At 39.4% G+C, this 21213-nt stretch overlaps 1 pseudogene; it reads left to right on the top strand.

Annotated features, from left to right (window-relative positions):
• The window catches only part of LOC131351407 (zinc finger protein 208-like), a 114312-nt pseudogene that overhangs the window by 26838 nt on the left and 66261 nt on the right, over positions 1 to 21213 (top strand).

Below are 21213 nucleotides of genomic sequence, written 5' to 3'. Positions count from 1 at the left end.
GAAGGGTCAGCCACAAAACCTTAATGACTTGGAGAGGATCTGCAAAGAGGAGTGGGCCCAAATTCCTTGAGATGTGAGATGTGTGCAAACCTGGTGGCCAACTACAAGAAATGTCTGATGTCTGTGATTGCCAACAAGGGTTTGCCACCAAGTACTAATTCATGTTTTGCAAAGGAGTCAAATACTTATTTCACTCAATAAAATGCAAATCAATGTAAAACTTTTTTGAAATGTGTTTTTCTGGATTTTTTGTTGTTATTCTTTCTCTCACTGTTCAGATAAACCTACCATTAAAATTACAGACTGATCATTTCTTTGTCAGTGGGCAAATCAGCAGGGGATCAAATCATTTTTTACCTCACTGTATATATAATACAGATGTGGATTCATGAGTTCCATTAATAAGGTCTAATGTGCATGGTGCTGATGGTGGATTTGGTGATGGTGGTGATGGCAGTAATGACGGTGGTGGATTTGGTGGTTGTGGTGATAGTGATAGTTGTAATGGTGGTCATGGAGGTGGTAGTGATGATGGTAATGGTGGTGGATGTAGTGAGGTGGTGATGGATTGGGTAATGGTGATAGCATCAAGCTAAGCGGTTCTGAACTGAACCGTGTCAGATTGCAAGACCCTGCAGAGGATAGTAAGGACAGCTGAAAAGATTATTGGACACCACACACTGCATCTGCAAAGCCAACAGCATTGTGGATGACCCCACACACCCTTCACACACACTCTTCACCCTCCTGCAATCTGGAAAGAGGTACTGAAGCATTCAGGCAGAATGTGTAACAGTTTCATTCCTCAAGCCAACAGGCTTTTGTTGTTATTCTGTCTCTCACTAGATAAACCTACCATTAAAATTACATACTGATCATTTCTTCGTCAGTGGGCAAACGTACAAAATCATCAGGGGATCAAATAATTTTTTCCATCACTGTATGTAAAAGGCATAGTTTTCTATAGGTAATTTGGGGATTAGTTACCCCTGGATTACCTTAATCTCGGAAGAGATAGTTGAGAACTGAACAGATCTAATGGATCTCAGAATAAATGATATTGTTGATTTGCTAAGATTTTGATGTGTAATTCATAACCTGGTATAAAACAGTGGGGGTGGATGTAGCAGGTATGTTGTTACACCAGATTATAAATTTCAGTTATTTACTCAACTATTTTATTTTTAATTATTATTCTTGAGGGGGTATTTATTTTGAAAGAAGGTTGTCAGCTCTTATCAAAGGTAAGAGTCACAGTATGCATATTGGCTGACATTATATGCAGGTGAGGAGTTCACATCACAGCGCAATCGGAGTTCGTCCTCTTTTCTGCAATGTTACTAGAGAGGAGAGGTAAGATTTCATGAGCTCTGTTCATCCGATGCTGAAATGTTTTATATGCGTTCATTTCATATTCAAAAGATGTGCCAATCAGCTGTCCTCAGTGTTCACAGACATCTTTAATACCTCACTGGAGACCTGCCATGTGCCAGCCTGCTTCAAGACCTCAGCCATAGGACCATGCTGTCCTACCTCAAGGACATTACAGACCCTTTCCTGGATCCACTCCAGTTCGCCTACAGAGCCAACAGATCTGTAGATGATGCTGTGAACATGTCCCTCCATTTTATCCTCCAACACCTAGACTTCCTAGAATCCTATGCCAGGATACTCTTTGTGGACTTCAGCTCTGCGTTTAATACGATTGTCCCAGCTCTACTTAGAGCCAAGCTCTCCCAGCTGAATGTGCCTGACTCCATGTGCAGTTGGATTATGGACTTCCTGACAGAGAGACGGCAGTTTGTGAGGCTGGGTGACCATGTCTCTGACTGCTGGAACATCAGCACTGGATCAACATCTAGCCACCAGGCTGTCAAACTCCTGAAGTTTGCTGATGACACCACCCTCATCAGCCTCATCTCTGATGGGGATGAGTCTGCCTACTGGAGTGAGATGGCTCATCTGGTGTCATGGTGCAGCATGAACAACCTGGAGCTCAACTCTCTCAAGACAGTGGAGATGATAGTGGATTTCAGGAAGGACCCAGCCCCCCTCCCCCTGTCATCCTTTATGATTCTCTGGTGACATCTGTCGAGTCCTTCAACTTCCTGGGCACCACCATCAACCAGGAGCTCAAGTGGGAGCAGAACATCAGCTCCCCCACTAAGAAGGCTTAGCAGAGGATGTATTTCCTGTGGCAGCTGAAGAAGTTTCTCCTCCCCAAGAAGATGCTGGTGAACTTCTACACTGCCATCATCGAATCTATCCTCACATCCTCCATCACAGTCTGGTTTGCTGCAGCTACAGCCAGATGTAATGTGGCAGGCAAAAATATTAATATTGAATGTGATGGAGTTATTTCTTCAAGTAAAAACAGGAACTTTGGGGACTTTGGAGGGTATTGGGAAGTGTGTCATAAAGCAATTCACATTCCTCTTCAAGGAGACAGTGGTGGAACTATCTTCTGGATCTCACCAAGAATTTACATTCCTTTACCTTTCAGATTCTAACCTCAATGAATACTAAAAAATTGTGATGATATACTTACTGTATGATGTTATTGATGTTTAATGACATTCTAAAGGTCATGGTGCAATTGGTGAAAAAGGTCTAATTTCCAAATCAGAGTATACTAAAGTTACACATAATCTGTACTCCTGTTGGTGATACATATGTCCTTATGGCTTTATTTAACCCCTTCTCAGGTCACGAGACAACAATCCGAACTATGTCCTTTACCACCCATTTGGTGTAAACTCTGGTGTGAAACCTAAAAGCCAGATGTGTCCTTACGACCCGACAAAAACCAGGCCTTTAGTGGACTCATAGATTTTACGACCCTTTGTCTCTTTTGGGTATATAAGGTGCATTGGCAAAAGACTCAGGGAACTTTCAGAACTTCCCACACTATTGTTATGTGTCTCTATTGCCAGGTATGACTTTAACTCTGTAACTTGTGTTTTTCATACTATGCTGATCCTTTTAATTGTTATTGTGTTTGGTATTTTTCTAATTGAATAGACTGATTTAAGTGGAACCTGCCTGGCAAAATAAAATTGTTAATCTTGACTTATTCTGAGCCTATGGAAAATCATTATTATACACCTTTTTAATCTTAGATTGTAAACTTAAATCCGAATGGAGAAGCCTAGGTTTAAGTTGGAATTGAGTAGCCTCGATTTAAACTTGAATGGAGAATGCCTCGGTTTAAAGTTAAATGAGAACAAACCGAAACTTAAACTTGTATGGAGAAACAGTCCCTTTCAGTCCCTCCCCTCTGGCAAGAGGCTTCGGACCATCAGGACCAGGACCTCACGCCACAAGAACAGTTTCTTCCCCCCTGCAGTCAGCCTGCTGAAGAGTGCCTCACTCACCCCCAGATGACCCCCTCCCACCCCGGACACTCACTTCCACATTCTAAATTGCACTACTGTTCATTCAAACTTACACTTTTATGCACAATACTCATACTTTTGTATGCAATACTTATATCATTTTACATTGTGTACATACCTCATATCTGTATATATGTTTGGACAGTCACTTTCACCTTTTACATATTTCTATTGCACTAATTTTCTGACATCAAGACAAATTCCTAGTACTGTAAAATGCTCCTTGCTGACCCTTTGCTTTACCTGGCAATAAAACTTTTTCTGATTCTGATTTCTGAGGTGAGAATTCAGGTGAAAGGCTCCCTCTGGCCAATATGTGCCTGTGGTGATGCTACAGAATTTGAATTTTATACTTTTGAGAGCGTGGATATATTAGAAAGGTGGGACAAAAATGAATGAGCCTGTATACTAGCACCTTTTCTCCCTATGAAGGCCCAACTGGCCTACTACACCCTGCTCCCAGATAAAGACTTTGAAACTCTGAGGAGTGAGATCTTTACCTGCTGTGGCAGTCTCCAACCAATGCGGCTGCTGAATTCCTCAGATGGATGTACCACTCGGGCCTAATGGCCAAATGGAACAGCTTAATGAAAATTGGCTCCATCAGGAAAAAGTGACTGTGTCTGAGATAACTGACCATGTGGCTATGAATTGGTTCCTTCGAACTCTCGCCACCTGAGGAGCCTATAGTCATTGGGTTATGAGGAACTACGAACTGCTGTGAGGTGATAGAGGGCCATGAGCACACTGGAGATCGGCAGGGCCTCCCATGTTCTTCACACCTACTATAAAGCCCTGTCTTTCCAGTTTTGCCCTATGTAGCATCTCCAGGCCGGATCACGTGCTCATGGAGTCAGCCGCATCCTTCCCAAAAAAAAAACCTCAATTAACTATTACACAGCTCACAAATGAGCTATCATTACTTATAGGTCATTTCATTTTGACTCAACCGACATGCTGTAACTCATGAGAGCCAGGCGCCGGGATGTCTGATGGCTCTGGATAACGCCTGACCCCCCCAACAAAGACTGGAGATAAAGGAGGTAATCTACCACCATGAATGTTGGAGTTCTGCAGACCATCAGTGCTGATAGCCCAGCCTCACACCTGGAACTCACCATCAACTTGTGACCTTACCATACAAATCACCCTGCGCCCAGCAGTTTTATGACCGTGAAAAGTCAACAAGAATTCCCTAATCTAAACCGAATCAATGCCTTGACCAGGGGATGACCAAAGCTCTGACTGAAGACACACACAAACACACACACACACACACACATACACACACACACACACACCCATACACACCTACACATACACACACGCACACACACCCAAAGCGTCTGGAAACGCTCATCCTGACCCCCATACGCACACACATAAGGAGAGTTCCTTTATTCAACTTTCAATAAAACAATAGTAAAACCCTACCTGACCCATGCCTAACCCACCTGTATATGTATTCCCCTTTTGCCTTTATACTTTTATGGTGGTATTACCACTCATGACCTGTTGTTCTGTGTTTTCATGAAATAGAACATGTTTTTATAAGATAAGAATATACACTATATTGCCAAAAGTATTCGCTCACCTGCCTTGACTCGCATATGAACTTAAGTGACATCCCATTCCTAATCCATAGGGTTCAATATGACGTCGGTCCACCCTTTGCAGCTATAACAGCTTCAACTCTTCTGGGAAGGCTGTCCACAAGGTTTAGGAGTGTGTTTATGGGAATTTTTGACCATTCTTCCAGAAGCGCATTTGTGAGGTCACACACTGATGTTGGACGAGAAGGCCTGGCTCTCAGTCTCCGCTCTAATTCATCCCAAAGGTGTTCTATCGGATTGAGGTCAGGACTCTGTGCAGGCCAGTCAAGTTCATCCACACCAGACTCTGTCATCCATGTCTTTATGGACCTTGCTTTGTACACTGGTGCACAGTCATGTTGGAAGAGGAAGGGGCCAGCTCCAAACTGTTCCCACAAAGTTGGGAGCATGGAATTGTCCAAAATGTCTTGGTATGCTGAAGCATTCAGAGTTCCTTTCACTGGAACTAAGGGGCCAAGCCCAGCTCCTGAAAAACAACCCCACACCATAATCCCCCCTCCACCAAACTTTACACTTGGCACAATGCAGTCAGACAAGTACTGTTCTCCTGGCAACCACCAAACCCAGACTCGTCCATCAGATTGCCAGATGGAGAAGCGCGATTCGTCACTCCAGAGAACGCGTCTCCACTGCTCTAGAGTCCAGTGGCGGCGTGCTTTACGCCACTGCATCCGATGCCTTGCATTGCACTTGGTGATGTATGGCTTGGATGCAGCTGCTCGGCCATGGAAACCCATTCCATGAAGCTCTCTGCGCACTGTTCTTGAGCTAATCTGAAGGCTACATGAAGTTTGGAGGTCTGTAGCGATTGACTCTGCAGAAAGTTGGCGACCTCTTCGCACTATGCGCCTCAGCATCCGCTGACCCTGCTCCGTCAGTTTACGTGGCCTACCACTTCGTGGCTGAGTTGCTGTCGTTCCCAAACACTTCCACGTTCTTATAATACAGCTGACAGTTGACTGTGGAATATTTAGGAGCGAGGAAATTTCACGACTGGATTTGTTGCACAGGTGGCATCCTATCACAGTTCCACGCTGGAATTCACTGAGCTCCTGAGAGCGACCCATTCTTTCACAAATGTTTGTAAAAACAGTCTGCATGCCTAGGTGCTTCATTTTATACACCTGTGGCCATGGAAGTGATTGGAACACCTGATTCTGATTATTTGGATGGGTGAGCGAATACTTTTGGCAATATAGTGTATGTTTTAATTGCCTATACCCAGTTTCCTTTCCTCTCATACTGTTCCTTTCATGTCTACTATCAAAATGATCCTCTTTTAATTTTATAAGCAATAGTGTAGGCCATGTGGCCATTCAAGTACATAATATGAGTCTACGATACTTTAATTGAAACCTTATCCATTCCTGACTTCACCATAAAGCATGCAAATGAGTGACCGAGCGGAGACAAAGAAACTTTTCCCTCCAAAAGTTTCAGATACTGGATTGGTCACTCTGAATAACTGGGTGCGACCAAGGGATCAATAAAAACCCTAAGCACCCATCTATTGGGGCCCGACTCGACGCCGATCTTTCTTCGGGACAAGACTCACTTTCTCTTGAGACTTTGCCGGCAGCTTCAATCGAGGAAATTTGCAACACCGAAACCTTTTTCGTTCCAACAGAATCTCTCGCTTGCTCCAAGGACTTTGAATCTCCGAACCTCCTTGATCCACTACATCAGGATGCTTGTCAACGAACCAATGCAAGTAAAAGCTACCAATTATTTTAGATCCGCAATTTTAAGCTGAAGCCCCTTTATTAAGGTGAAATTACCTTGACAATTATCACGTGGTAACTAAAACTCGATCTGAAACTTGCCATATTTGATCTCTTCTCTGTATCCTTATCTCTTTCTCTCTCTCACTCTCTCTCTCTCGCTCTGATTTCCTCCGTATTCTCTTCCTTAATCTCAATCTCCCTTTGCCTACTTTTATCTACCTGCCTACTATAATCCTTATCCTGTCTTTTATGTATGTGTGTCGTAGTTAGTATGTGTTGTGTGTTTTTGTTTTATTAAATGCATTTTATTCACAAGTGATCATCTCTGTGCTTTGCTCACAATTTCGGGGTCCCTGAACATTGCTCTTGCTATGTGCTAAATTAAAACTAGTACTTTATAAAGTAGTTATTCTTTCTTGGCCAGGAAGATAACTTTCCCTGGAATTAATACATAATTATACCGTCTGTTCGCTGGACGAACAAATCAAATAATTGTGTTATTGATTCTCTGACAATTAGTTCTAAGAACCCCCATTTGAATATTTATAATTAATTATAACCAGTTATAATTACACTTAAATATTTAAATGTTGAGCTAGATTCGCTACACCTACATGTGGCTAGTCCCCCAAAAGCATCAATGGTGACCATCAAATTGAAAGGATAAGCTGGCAAGGTCCAGAGGCATGGCAGGAGTAACTATTGCTCTTCAGGTCAGTTATTCTGTATGTAGAAGAAAAGAAAGAACATACTGCCTAATAATAAAGCCTGTTGTTTGTAAGCACATGGAAGCTGCCCAACACAAACAACAGAGGATTTACAACAGGAGTTTCAGCCTGGAGATGGAGTGCTCCTTTTCCTCCCCAACAACTGCAAGTTCCCAGTATGCTGGCAGAGACCCTACACGGTGGTCAAACGAGTGGGGGCCATCAACTCCCATCTGCAACAACCAGGTTAGCAATCAGACACACAACTGTTTATATCAATTTATGAAAAATGGTTGGAAATTGTGCCTGCTGTGTCTGCTTTTGCTACCTGTCTGCCAGATTTCATGGAGTGTACCTCAAGTCAAGTCAAGAAGCTTTTATTATTTCAAGCTGACTGTTGTGTGAAATTCAGAGAGGAGATGGGACAGGTGCTGGGAGGTGATGAAGGGGTACTGGACCATTGGGCATCTACTGCAGAAGCGATGAGGGAGACAGCTAGGAAGGTACTAGGCATGACATCTGGTCAGAGGAAAGACGACAAAGAGACTTGGTGGTGGAATGAGGAAGCATAGACGCAGTGGTTTCTGACGAACCGGTAGAAGTTAGTGAAACCCATGAACTGCTGCAACTCCTTAACTGTGGTAGGTTCAAGCCAGCCTGTGTTCACCTTTACTTTGCTTGTGTCCATCTCCACCCCTTTCTGAGAGATGATGTAGCCCAGGAAGGTAATGGAGTCTTTGTGGGATTCACATTTTTCTGCCCTGACAAATACTGTAGCTGTTGTACCTCTCTGACGTGGTGCACATGTTCCTCATAAGTGGATGAGTATATGAGGATGTTGTTGATATATGCGATGATGTTTCTTTGAGCACATCTCTGTTTCTTCCTCATACCATCTAAGGGAGTTTTTCCTTAACACAGTTGCCACAGGCTTGCTTACTAGGGATGATTTTGTCTAAAATCTAGGACTTTTGCACTATGGTTCTTATGTTTCTAATGTTCTGTAAAGCTGCTTTGAGACAATGTCCATTGTAAAAAGCACAATACAAATAAAATTTTATTGAAAATTGAATTGAATATAGGTTACAGGGATATAAACAGTGATTAAGCTTCATCAGTGGTATAGACTCATTATTTATCCATTTACTATAATGTTTGCTTATCATTATTTAGCTTGTACTTAGAATTCTTTCCTGTGATAAAACATCATGTGCATTCAAACGCCTTTGTATTTTCAGGAAGGATTGTCACACTTGGTTATATTTTACTGTGCAAGTAGTCACTACATTTTGTCCCTCTTTATTTTCACTAAACATTATAGTGTGATTCTATTACAGTATTATCATTCTTGTGTTTGGCTGCATTCTGTCTTTAAAAGAAAAATGGCAATATCCTATGACCCCTATGCTCTATATCGTATGTCTTTATATAATCTTGATCATTGTAATAAAATAAAAGACAATTATAATAATAATAATAATAATAATAATAATAATAATAATAATAATAATAATAATAATAATTATTATTATTATTATTATTATTATTATTGCTGTTGTTGATTTTTAATATATTGAACCTGTTTCCCAAGCAATTATAATATTCATGTGACTTCACGTTAACCCTCAAAATAAGTGGAATCATGAAATTAAATAATATAAGTACATTAATTAAGTTAATTCCTCACACCCAAGCATTAAGCAAAGTCATATAAAGTCATATAATTATAGATTCCACTATATATAAATACTATGCGGAACTTTTCTGTGCATTAATTCATTATGCAATTTTACATGTGTGTGACTCAAACAGGAAAAATGTCTTTTATAGCTGTCTGTGTAAATGTTTTATGATACTAGCCTGAGAAAGTAACTGCAAGAAAATTTGGATTTTGATTAAACCTTTGATTAAAAATCTACAGAAGGAATATCACCAAATCTAATCACAATACTTTACCTGAGGCATTCACCTGAATGATCCAGCCTTACCTGTACAGTTAGCTCGCTTTGTTCATTTGCAAAAAATGACTACAAACCCTAGCCTGTGTATATCAATCACAAATAATTTAATTAATTAGATTATAAGATAATCAGCTACTGCATTTTCCCACGCTTCACAGTTCATACCCATAACCTCGGCATACGAATTTAAATCATTCTGGAGGGGAGTTCTTAATGTGAAAATTTGTATTGTGAAAAGAATTTTCCTATAAGAAATGATGTAAATGCAGATAGTCTGTTCCAGCCACCCAACAATATTACCAATATTACCAAACAAGATGCTGCATCGCTTGCCACACTCCAGGCATCCATGAAATAGATGCCCTTTTATGGTATTGCGGGCATGCTGCACTTTGTCACATTACCTACCCGAGCCGATAAATTGGCATACAGCTCTCGAAAAAATTAAGAAACTACTGCAAAATTATCACTTTCTCTGGTTTTACTAGTTATGTGGTATGTGATTGAATTAAATAAACATTCTATATTCTTATTCTATGAACTTCTAACATTTCCCCACAACATTTCAAGATAAACAAATTGTCATTTAGAACATTTATTTACATAAAATAATAAATAGATGCAGTGTTTACAGACTTCAAATAGTGCAAAGAAAACAAGCTCATATTTAAACAACACAAACTAATAGTTTAAGTTTAACAAATCATTATTTTGTGAAATAACACTGATTATTAATCCCAGCTTTCATGTGTCTTGGCATGCTCCCCACCAATCTTTCACATTGCTGTTGGGTGACGTTATGCCACTTGTAGTGCAAAAATTCAAGCAGCTCAGCTTTGTTTGATGGCTTGTGACCATTCATCTTTCTCTTGGTCACATTCCAGAGGGTTGAACTGGGGTTCAGGTTTGGAGATTGGGTTGGCCATGACAGAGACTTGATGTGGTGGTCCTGCATCCACACACTGATTGATTGGCCTCTTAGTTTTGTCCAGAGCTGTATAGTTGAGTTCCTCACACACGCAGTGAAATTAATGGGATATTTAAAACAAACAAACAAACAAACAAACAAACAAACAAATAAATAAATAAATAAATAAATAAATAAAATTGGTGACATTTTTCTTTTCTTTTTTAAATTAAATAAATTCATTCATTTATTAATAATGTACATGAAGAATTATACATTACTGTGACTTTGCAACTGACAATTCATTTATTTTTTGTATGCTTATTAACTATCTATAACAATAAATGAAAAAAATAGTGTATAGCTGAGTGCATACACTGAATAAAATGATCTGTCTTTGAAACTATAACTATATTTTGCCTGATTTCATGTTATACGTTTATTAGTATATTTTGAATGTACTGCTGTAAGAATAATACTACACTGCTAGGCACGGGCAAGAGTAAAATGGTACACAATTAATTGTGCTGTTGCACAACAGGACAACACAGCACTCTCCATGCAATTTGAAAAAGGAATGGCCATGAACATTTTCAACAGTGAGTATTTATAATCAGAATTAAACACAACAGGATTAAGGAAAGGAAAACATTGTCAATTATTGGCTACATCACAATGCCTGATTATCGCCTGATCCAGATAGCCCTTAGTCTCAACCTTGACTCCTGCCAACTTGTCTCCAAGACAGTTCCGTCCCTATAATATTTTGGTGAGTCACAACTATACTTGTACGTCATGCATGCAAAGGGTCAGAACCTCTCACACAATTTCTCTATGTAAAATTTTCCATCACAGTAGTTTTAGAACAAAATTTAGTTCACTTTTACAAAGCTTACTCAGATTGTTCTGGGAAATTACACCAATATTTTGATCACATATGGTACTGGTACTCAAACTACATTTTAACAAACGATAAATGCATTTGCACATTGGTCTTTGCTTGTGAGTGCATGCAGCAATGCCAAAGTTTGCTCTATTTTATTCAGTCTTGTGTAAACAAATATGTTTTGTGTATTAGGCTTACTAGTTTGTCCATTCATAATCCTGCTCTGTATCATAAAATATGAAACAGCAACATAGCAGAATTTCAGTGTGAATATTATACAGGTAGAGTTACATGTTAGATTCCTAATATTTTGCTCTCCATACCTTGATATGGGAACATTCTATCCAGTTACTTTGCATATCTTTAATTGACCTGATGGTTCTAGATGTTCACCTGCCACACCCCAGACTCAGAGGTGATGAGGTGGTAATAGTTGGTTAATGGCTGTGAAATGGCCTGTTGCTGAATTGTGTCTTTGTCTTCAGGTGTACTTAAAGGAGACACTCTGCCATTTTAGTTGAGGTCCTCACACAGAAGACTGCTGTGAAATTACAGGGATTTAAAAAAGATAATTTCAACTGGGTAAGGTTTTTTTCTTTATATATATATTTGAATTTAGATAAATACTCAGTACATTACTGTGACATAGCGTTTGACAATTATTTCTTTATTTGATAAAAAATGGATGAAAATATGTGCATAACTAATTTACTGTATATAAATCTTAATATATTCTCATGAATTAAATGGTCTGTCTTCAAATTATAACTACATATGCCTGATCCCATGTAATACATATAAAATACAATAACTGTTTAATGATGAACAGAATAAATAATTTCAAAGAAAATTTCATGTTTTAGATTCCATATATAAATATTAAGTATGATGTTACTTTTAAGAATTAATCTGGCAACAGTAGTCTTAATTCTGGAGGTAGATGGGTGATATTTTTAGCTTGGCAGAATATATTCAGTTATTGGATGGTACTGTTATTAGAAAACATAATTATATATTTCATAGTATGGCTAAAAGAAACCTTTCGAACCACTAAATAGAGAGAGACCATTGTACACATAAATAACCAGACATAACCTTGAAACTCCCAAACTCCCATAACTCTTGTAGGGGGCTCTATTGTTGAAGGAGCTGTATGTTTACCTGCTAGCACTGCTAGCATGCTGCTTCTGTATAGCAACTCATCTCTTCAGCATAAGTTTTTGTCTTGTTAATTACTTGCCTCTTTTCATTTTCTGTTTCTGTTACTGATGAATAAAGCACATGATACTTGTTTAGCACCTAATAATTTAAGATTGATGTTTACTGTTCTCTTACAGAGTGAAACGTCATCATCAGTTTGTCTTCACACTATAAATCAACACAGAGGGATTTGTGCAGAATGGGCAAGGGTTCAATTCACTATTGCTCACAGTGTGGGAAGGGTTTTGCCAAGCCAAGTATTCTCAAACAACACATGTGCATTCACACAGGGGAAAAACCATATTGCTGTTCACAATGTGGAAAGAGTTTTACACAACAAAGTCACTTAAAAACACACCTCCACCTTCACACAGGAGAGGAGCCATATCAGTGTTCAAACTGTGGGAAGAATTTTGCACTTTCAGGTGCTTTAAAAGTTCACCAGCGCATTCACACAGGAGAGAAGCCATATCAGTGCTCACAGTGTGGGAAGAGTTTTACACAGCCAAGTACTTTAAAAACTCACCAGCGCATTCACACAGGAGAGAAGCCGTATCCCTGCTCACACTGTGAGAAGAGTTTTACACGTTTAAATCATTTGAAAACACACCAGCGCATTCACACAGGAGTGAAGCCATATTCCTGCTCACACTGTGGGAAGAGTTTTACACAGTCAAGTGCTTTAAAAACTCACCAGCGCATTCACACAGGAGTGAAGCCATATGACTGCTCACACTGTGGGAAGAGTTTTACACAGTCAAATACATTAAAAAATCACCAGCGCATTCACACAGGAGTGAAGCCATATTACTGCTCACAATGTGGGAAGAGTTTTACGTGTTCAAGTGGTTTGAAAAGGCACCAGCTTATTCATAATAAATAGAAATGTATTGTTGATCACAATGTGGGAAGCATTGTACAGATTTAATTAAGTACATTTAAAAAGAACAAAGAAAGTTTTAAAAGGCATTAGAAGATTTATAGTAAACAGAAGCCATTCTTTATACACACAGTATATATACATTTTTTATTATTTATGTGCTGAATCTGCAATGATGATTGTAAAGATTTTCCATGGCCTGATGAGGAGTAGGAAAACAAAGTAGACTTACAAGATTTACTGAATTAGTGACTCTATTTTTTTTGTTTGCCATCTTTACTGTATACTGTTTTAAGTAATGCATGCATTTACTTATCCAGAAAAGTTTTACTTAAATTTTTACTATTTTACACTGACACTGATTGATTAAAAAAAGGAAACATTAGTACTTTTAACTGCTACTAGGACTCTTATTCACCACATACTGAACAACTTTTTTAAAACAAACTTAAACCTGTTATCTTACAATCCGTGATGTGCGGGTATGTATTGTGTTTTTTCTATACTTGTGTGTTCAGTCTGTGCAGTATGATCTATTCCAGACTCCAGTCTCAACTTTCCTGCTCTGATTCCACTACTGCTCCATTTGCCGAGTGATACCACTTCTGTATCATCGCTGGTTATCTCTTAGAGCACAATATACTCATTCCACTCATTCCAAACCCTTGTCTTTACTTACTCTTCACAGCCAAAGCCTAGACTGGGTCATAACATTCTACCACTCTAAAAGTTATTTCTTCTGACTGTAAATATCATTCAAATAAACTCCCCTACTTTACATTATTCATTGTAATGTTTTCTTTTAATTATTTGCTTGATTGTATATTTCTTCTCTATAATTCAAGCAGACTCCTGTATTTACATTAGTTCTTTAACTGTCTGTTCTACAAGCACTGTGTTTTATGGTGACTTCCTTTCCTTCTACAATCATGATCATGTCCAGTAATCACATAAAATATGAAAAGCTTTGTTATACTGACCAAACAAGAATGCAGAATTATCAATGTTTATTATATATATTTCATTTTTTTGTAAAATTCTGTGACATCAGAGCCCACGCTGCCACCGTCAAATATCTAAAAATCACTCCTTAGGCTGCCACCACCATCGCACTGAAATGACAGAGCCAATTAGGCACCAATTATTCTTTTCTTTTGTTCTTCCATGGTCCATTAGAGGAATGCCATTTCTTTACCCCTCCACCAGCACAGTCACACCTTCAAATCAGTTTGCACTGCTTAATTTTTGCACTTTTATTAAACTTGGGCACTATTTTCCACAAACTTTAAATCCCTGTTTGCACTGCTAATTATGTTCTCTGTGTATTTTTGTTTCCCTGTTTTTTGTTTCACTCTTAAAAAGCACCCACCCACCACTGCTACTCTCCTCCCTAACCTCTGCCATGATGCCCAGTGTGGTCCCACCCAACTCGAGATGATGATGTTGAGGCCTTCAATCTAAAAAATTTATAAAAATAATAAATAACTAAGATTTGAATTTGAATTTTATATGTTTGAGAGTGTGGATATATGAGAAAGGTTGGACAAAAATGAATGAGCCTTTATACTTGCACCTTTTCTCCCTATGAAGGCCCAATTGGCCTACTACACCCTGCTCCCAGATAAAGATTATGAAACTCTGAGGAGTGAGATCTTTACCTGCTGTGGCAGTCTCCAACCAATGCGGCTGCTGAAATCCTCAGATGGACGTACCATTCAGGCCAAATGGAACAGCTTGATGAAAAGTTGGCTCCATCAGGAAAAAGTGACTGCGACTGAGATAACGGGCCGTGTGGCTATGAATTGGTTCCTTTGAGCTCTCGCCAAAGGAGATCCTCGCCTGAGGAGATCCTCGCCTGAGGAGCCTATAGTCATTGGGTTACGAGGAACCACGAACTGCTGTGAGGTGATAGAGGACCATGAGCACACTCTTGCAACACTGGAGATCGGCAGGGCCTCCCATGTTCTTCACACCCACTATAAAGCCCTCTCTTTCCAGTTTTTTTCCAGTTTCTGATTCCGCTACTTCCACTATTTGCTGAGTGATACCACTTCTCTATCATCGCTGATTATCTCTTAGAGCACAATATACTCATTCCACTCCACCTTGTATACAAAAACTCTTGCCTTTACTTTCCCGTAGCAGCCTAAGCCTAGACTGGGTCATAACATTTTACCACTGTAAAAGTGATTTATTCTGGCTTTAAATATCATTCAAATAAACTCTCTTAATTTACATTATTCATCGTAATGTTTTCTTTAAATTATATGCTTTATTGTATATTTATTCTCTATAATTGAAACAGACTCCTGTATTTACACTAGTTCTTTAGTTGTGTGGTCTGCAAGCCCTGTGTTTTATGGTGACTTCCTTTCCTTCTACAATCATGATCATTTCCAATAATCACATAAAATATGAACAGCTTTGTAATACTGACCAAACAACAATGCAGAATTATTAATGTTAATGATATACACAACTCACAAAAAGTTAAGGATATTCAGCTTTCTGGTGAAATTTCAGGATGCACCTAAAATGCATTATAACTTTACAGGTGAACTTAATTTGACCTTCTCTACACTTTTGAATGCACATGTCCAACTGTTCAGTGTTTCAGTACTTTTTGCATTACTTTCTGTTCTCTAACAAGGTGCTTAACGGCAAAATTCACAACTGGTGTTTGATCCATGAATCGACCAATAAATTTTCTGGTTCAATTAAAATTGGTATTTAAACAGTCCTCTTCATCATGCTGTTCACATTTTGACATGATGAGACCAAGATGACACCTAACGATTGATCAACAGTACCTCTCCATTGCGAGGCTTCAAACAGGATGTTCTCAGAGGGAAGTGGCCACTGAGATTAGAGTGTCACAGAGTGTCATCAGCAGGTTGCAACAGAGATACAGACTGCAAGAGTTACAGAAAGGCATAGAAGTGGACATCCTTTGGCCACATCCCACGTTGCTGACCGCTTCATTGTGAACAGTGCCCTGCGGAACCGGATGATGAATGCCACTCAACTCCTGGCACACTTAAGGGAGGTGAGAGGCACCCAAGTGTCAAGTCAGACTATTCGAAACCATTTATATCAGCATGGTCTGTGTGCTATACGACCTGCAAGGGTACCTGACCACACCACCAGGCACAGGCATCGGGCCAGGGAGCATTTACGCTGGACAAGGGACCAGTGGGCCTCAGTGCTGTTCTCTGATGAAAGTCAATTCACGTGAGCAGAAATGATGGCCACCAACAATGTTGGAGACATCAAGGAGAGCGCTATGCATCAGCCACTGTTGTGGTGGTGTTACAGTCTGGGCAGTGTGTCTACTCAATACAGAACTGCCCTACATCTTGTGAATGGTACAGTGACAAGCCAATACTACCTGTATAACATCATTAATCCAGTCATTGTGCCCCTGCATGAACAACACAGGCCTAATTTCATCTTCATGGACGACAATGCTCCAGCTCATCAAGGTCGCATCATTAGGGAATGGCTGCTGGTGGCTGGGGTACCTCACATGGAGTGGCCTGGACTTTCTCCAGACCTGAATCCCATAGAAAACCTATGGGATCAGCTGAGTCGCCTTGTAAAGGCTCGTAACCCTGCACCCCAGAACCAAGAAGAGTGGAATGCCATGCCTCAGCAGACAATAAGTCGACTCAGGAACAGCATGAGATGTCATTGTCCAGCTGTAATTGATGGTCAAGGGCACATGACAAATTATTGAGACACTGACATTTTTTGTTGTGGTATACCCACCACTGCTGTTGGCTTTTGTTTCAATAAATTGTTTGAGATGAGGAAAGCACCATTGCATACTTCTACTTAATACCCTACTTTCATGATATAATATCACTGTAGCATGAACTTTTTACATTTTCCATAAATTTCACCCAAAAGCCAAATATCCTTAACTTTTTGCGAGTAGTGTATATTTCATGTTTTTTGTAAAATACTGTGTCCAGTCAGAGCCCACTCTGCCACCATCAAACATCTAAAAATCACTCCTCAGGCTGCCACCACCATCGCACTGAAAAGACAGAGCCAGGTAAGCACCAATTATTCCTTGCCACACCTATTACACCTTGTGCCTCGCAATGCACTCTGAGTTGTTGTCTCACCTGTTCTTCCATGGTCCATTGGATGAATGACATTTCCTCACCCCACTACCATCACAGCCACACATTCAAATCAGTTTGCACTGCTCCTTAATTTTTGCACTTTTATTAAACTTGGGCACTATTTTCCACAAGCTTTAAATCACTGTTTGCCCTGCTAATTCTGTTCTCTATGTGTCTTTGTTTGCCTGTCACCCTCAAAAAGCACCCACCCACCACTGCTACTTCCCTCCCCAACCTCTGCCGTGATGCCCAATGTGGTCTGACCCAACTCGAGCTGACTATGTCGAGGCCTTCCTCTATATGTTTGAGAGTGTGGATATATACAAGAAAGGTGGGACAAAAATGAATGAGTCTGTATACTAACCCCTTTTCTCCCTAGTAAGGCCCAACTGGCCTACTAAACCCTGCCCCTAGACAAAGATTATGAAACTCTGAGGAGTGAGATCTTTACCTACTGTGGGCAGTCTCCAACCAATGCGGCTGCTGAATTCCTCAGATGGACATAGCACTCAGGCGTAAACCCACATGGCCAAATGGAACAGCTTGATGAAAAGTTTCTCCATCTGGAAAAACTGACTGCGACTGAGATAACTGACTGTGTGCCTATGGATTGGTTCCTTTGAGCTCTGGCCACCTGAGGAACAAATGGTCATTGGGTTACAAGGAACCATCAACTGCTGCAAGGTGATAGAGGGCCATAAGCACATTCTTGTAACACTGGAGATTGGCAGGGGTGAGCCACAACATGAGCTAAAGCCTTGTGTTCTTCACATCCACTATAAAGCCCTGTTGCAGACTTTTCTGGTCCAGATTATATTTTGCGGAGTTTATTTTTTAAATATTTGCCGTGTTTTGTTTTTTGGTATTTTGCCTTTGTTTTTGGACTCTAGCCTTTTCTTCTGTGCCGTTTTGTTCTTTATTTTTTAGAGTTTCAGGTTTTCATTTTTCATTAAAGACTTCTTTACCCTCATCTGCTGCCTCTCTCTGCATTTGGATTCACTCAGCCTCATAGCACCCTGACAGGAGCACTGATTTGAGATTTGCATGGTTGAAATCTCCAGTTATAATAAACAGTCCATTGGGGTTAGCATTCTGCATATTGCTAATAGCCCCAAAGACTTCACATAGTGTCTCCTTAGCATGTGCGCTGGGGGTAATGTACACTTTGACAATGAAAACAGTGAATTCCCAAGGTAAATAAAATGACCTGAATGAAACAAACTCCACTAGTTATAAGCACTAATTAGAAACAAGCAGAGAGTTGCTATAATAAAGGTGCTATAATACCCATTATGTGGTTCTAAGAACAACTACAAACTATGTTACACTAAAGTGACCTTAGCACTCGGTACAAGACGAGTACCTAGATTTTATTATAGTCACGTAACTGACTTTAATGCTAGGATGGACCAAAAAGACGAATGACATAAGGAGGCTTTTGTTTAATTTATATTCACATGTACCACAAATTGACTGGATTGGAATGATTCTGTTCATGTTTCCGACTAATGGAAGGTATTTTTTTTACGACAACTGTTTATTTCAAAGGACACAACACTGTATTATTAGTGAGCACATATTCAGTAAATAGGATGACTAAAAATCACCAGGCAGACAGCAAATATCCAGGAGGTTTAATGTAATATGAATGGATGTGGAAGCCCAGTCTTATGGACATTCAGGAATCTCACATGCAAGTCAATAAAGCAGAGAAAAATAAATTGAGGTTATCATAGTTCCTTTTCCCACACACATAACAACTGTCTCCTTTTGAAAAAATCATGAGCCAGCCATTTCCAACAACATGGACTAAAGGTAATCCTGTTGTTTCCTCTTTAGGTGGGGAAAGGGGAAAATACTTCATTAAGCAACCCTTAGAGGGCCTCAACTCACCTCACCTTTTCACATGAACCTCTCGAAAATTAGCATTAAGATGCCTGCCTGATACGATCTTGGAAGTTATTTTAACAGGAAATAGAATTAGAATGAAATAGAATGTCATAACTTTGCATGCACAGGTCACATTAGGATCTAAGAGGGCACTGATGCATTTTAAATGTATTGGCATGCTTTTGTCTCATGATGTCACCTCATGACCTTTGTTTCAATATCTCAGACATTTCTTTCCTGTTACTGTTGTACCAAGTTATCAAGTCTTGGTATTAACAGTCATCTTGCTTTTGAGTCTATATTTGGCCTAACACATAACTCTAAAACTGTCATTTTTTATTAGTCTTATACATTTAGAGTTGCATATTAGAGTCCTATTTTTTGCTCTCCATACCATGATATGAGAACAATGCATCCAGTGACAGATTACATTGCATCTTTAATTGACCTGATGGTTCTAGATGTTCACCTGCCACATCCCAGTCTCAGATGATGAGGTGGTAATAGTTGGCTAATGGCTGTGAAATGACCTGTTGAACTGTGTCTTTGTCCTCAGGTATACTTAAAGGAGACACTCTACCATTTTAGTTGAGGTCCTCACACAGACGACTGTATATATATAAAATGTATTTGAATTTAGATAAATACTCAGTACATTAAATATATGAAAATATGTGCATAACTAATTGATTGTATATAAAGTATATTCTCATTAATGACTAGATATGCCTGATCCCATGTAATACATTCAAAATGAAATAACTGTTTAATGATGGAATAATTTATGTTGACATTACATTATGAAATGTTGTTTGTTTATATTCTAAAAGCAATATTATGTTACTTTTAAATATTTGCAACAATAGTCTTGATACTTGAAGTAGATGGGTGATATTTTTAGCTTGGCAGCATATATTCAGTTATTAGAAAAAGTAATTATACATTGCACAGTATTGCTAAAAGAAACAAAGTTAGATTAGACCTTTTGAGCCACTAAATAGCCATAAACCATGCTACACATAAATAACCAGACATAACATTTGAAACCCTTCTTCATGACTCTTGTTGTGAGCATTTATTTTATGCTTTTATAGAGCAACTCCTCTCTTCAGTATTTGCCTTGTTTATTTACTTACCTCTTTTCATTTTCTGTTTCTGTGACTGATGAATAAAGCACATGATACTTGTTTAAGCACCTAATAATCCAAGATTGTTGTTTTTTTCTTGTCTTGTTTTGTTACAGAGTGAAACATCATTGTCTGGCTGTTTTCACACTATAAATCACCACAAAGGGATTTGTGCAGAATGGGCAAGGGCCGAATTCACTACTGCTCACAGTGTGGGGAGAGTTTTGCCAAGCCAAATATTCTCAAACAACACGTGCATGTTCACACAGGAGAGAAACCATATTGCTGTTCACAATGTGGGAAGAGTTTTAAACATTTAAGTCACTTAAATATGCACCAGCACGTTCACACAGGAGACAAGCCGTATCAGTGCTCAGAATGTGGGAAGAGTTTTGCTTGCAGTTGGTATCTGAAACAGCATGAGGGCATTCACACAGGAGAAAGGCCTCATTGCTGCTCACACTGTGGAAAGAGTTTTAGGAACACAAAGAATTTAAAACTTCACGAGCACATTCACACAGAAGCGAAGACATATCATTGCTCACACTGTGGGAAGAGTTTTAGGTACACAGGGAGTTTAAAAGTTCATGAGTGCATTCATGAGGAGAGCAGCTGTATCCCTGCTCACACTGTGGGAAGAATTTTAGACATTCAAGTGCTTTAAAAATACACCAACACCTACGCACAGGAGAGAAGCCATATTACTGCTTATACTGTGGGAAGAATTTTACACATCCAAATCTTTAAAAAACCTACCACCTCATTCATACAGAAGATAAACAACATCAGTGCG

Source organism: Hemibagrus wyckioides, linkage group LG03 (assembly GCF_019097595.1).
Source record: "Hemibagrus wyckioides isolate EC202008001 linkage group LG03, SWU_Hwy_1.0, whole genome shotgun sequence".
NCBI lineage: Eukaryota > Metazoa > Chordata > Actinopteri > Siluriformes > Bagridae > Hemibagrus > Hemibagrus wyckioides.
This window is presented reverse-complemented; position numbering and strand designations above follow the sequence as displayed.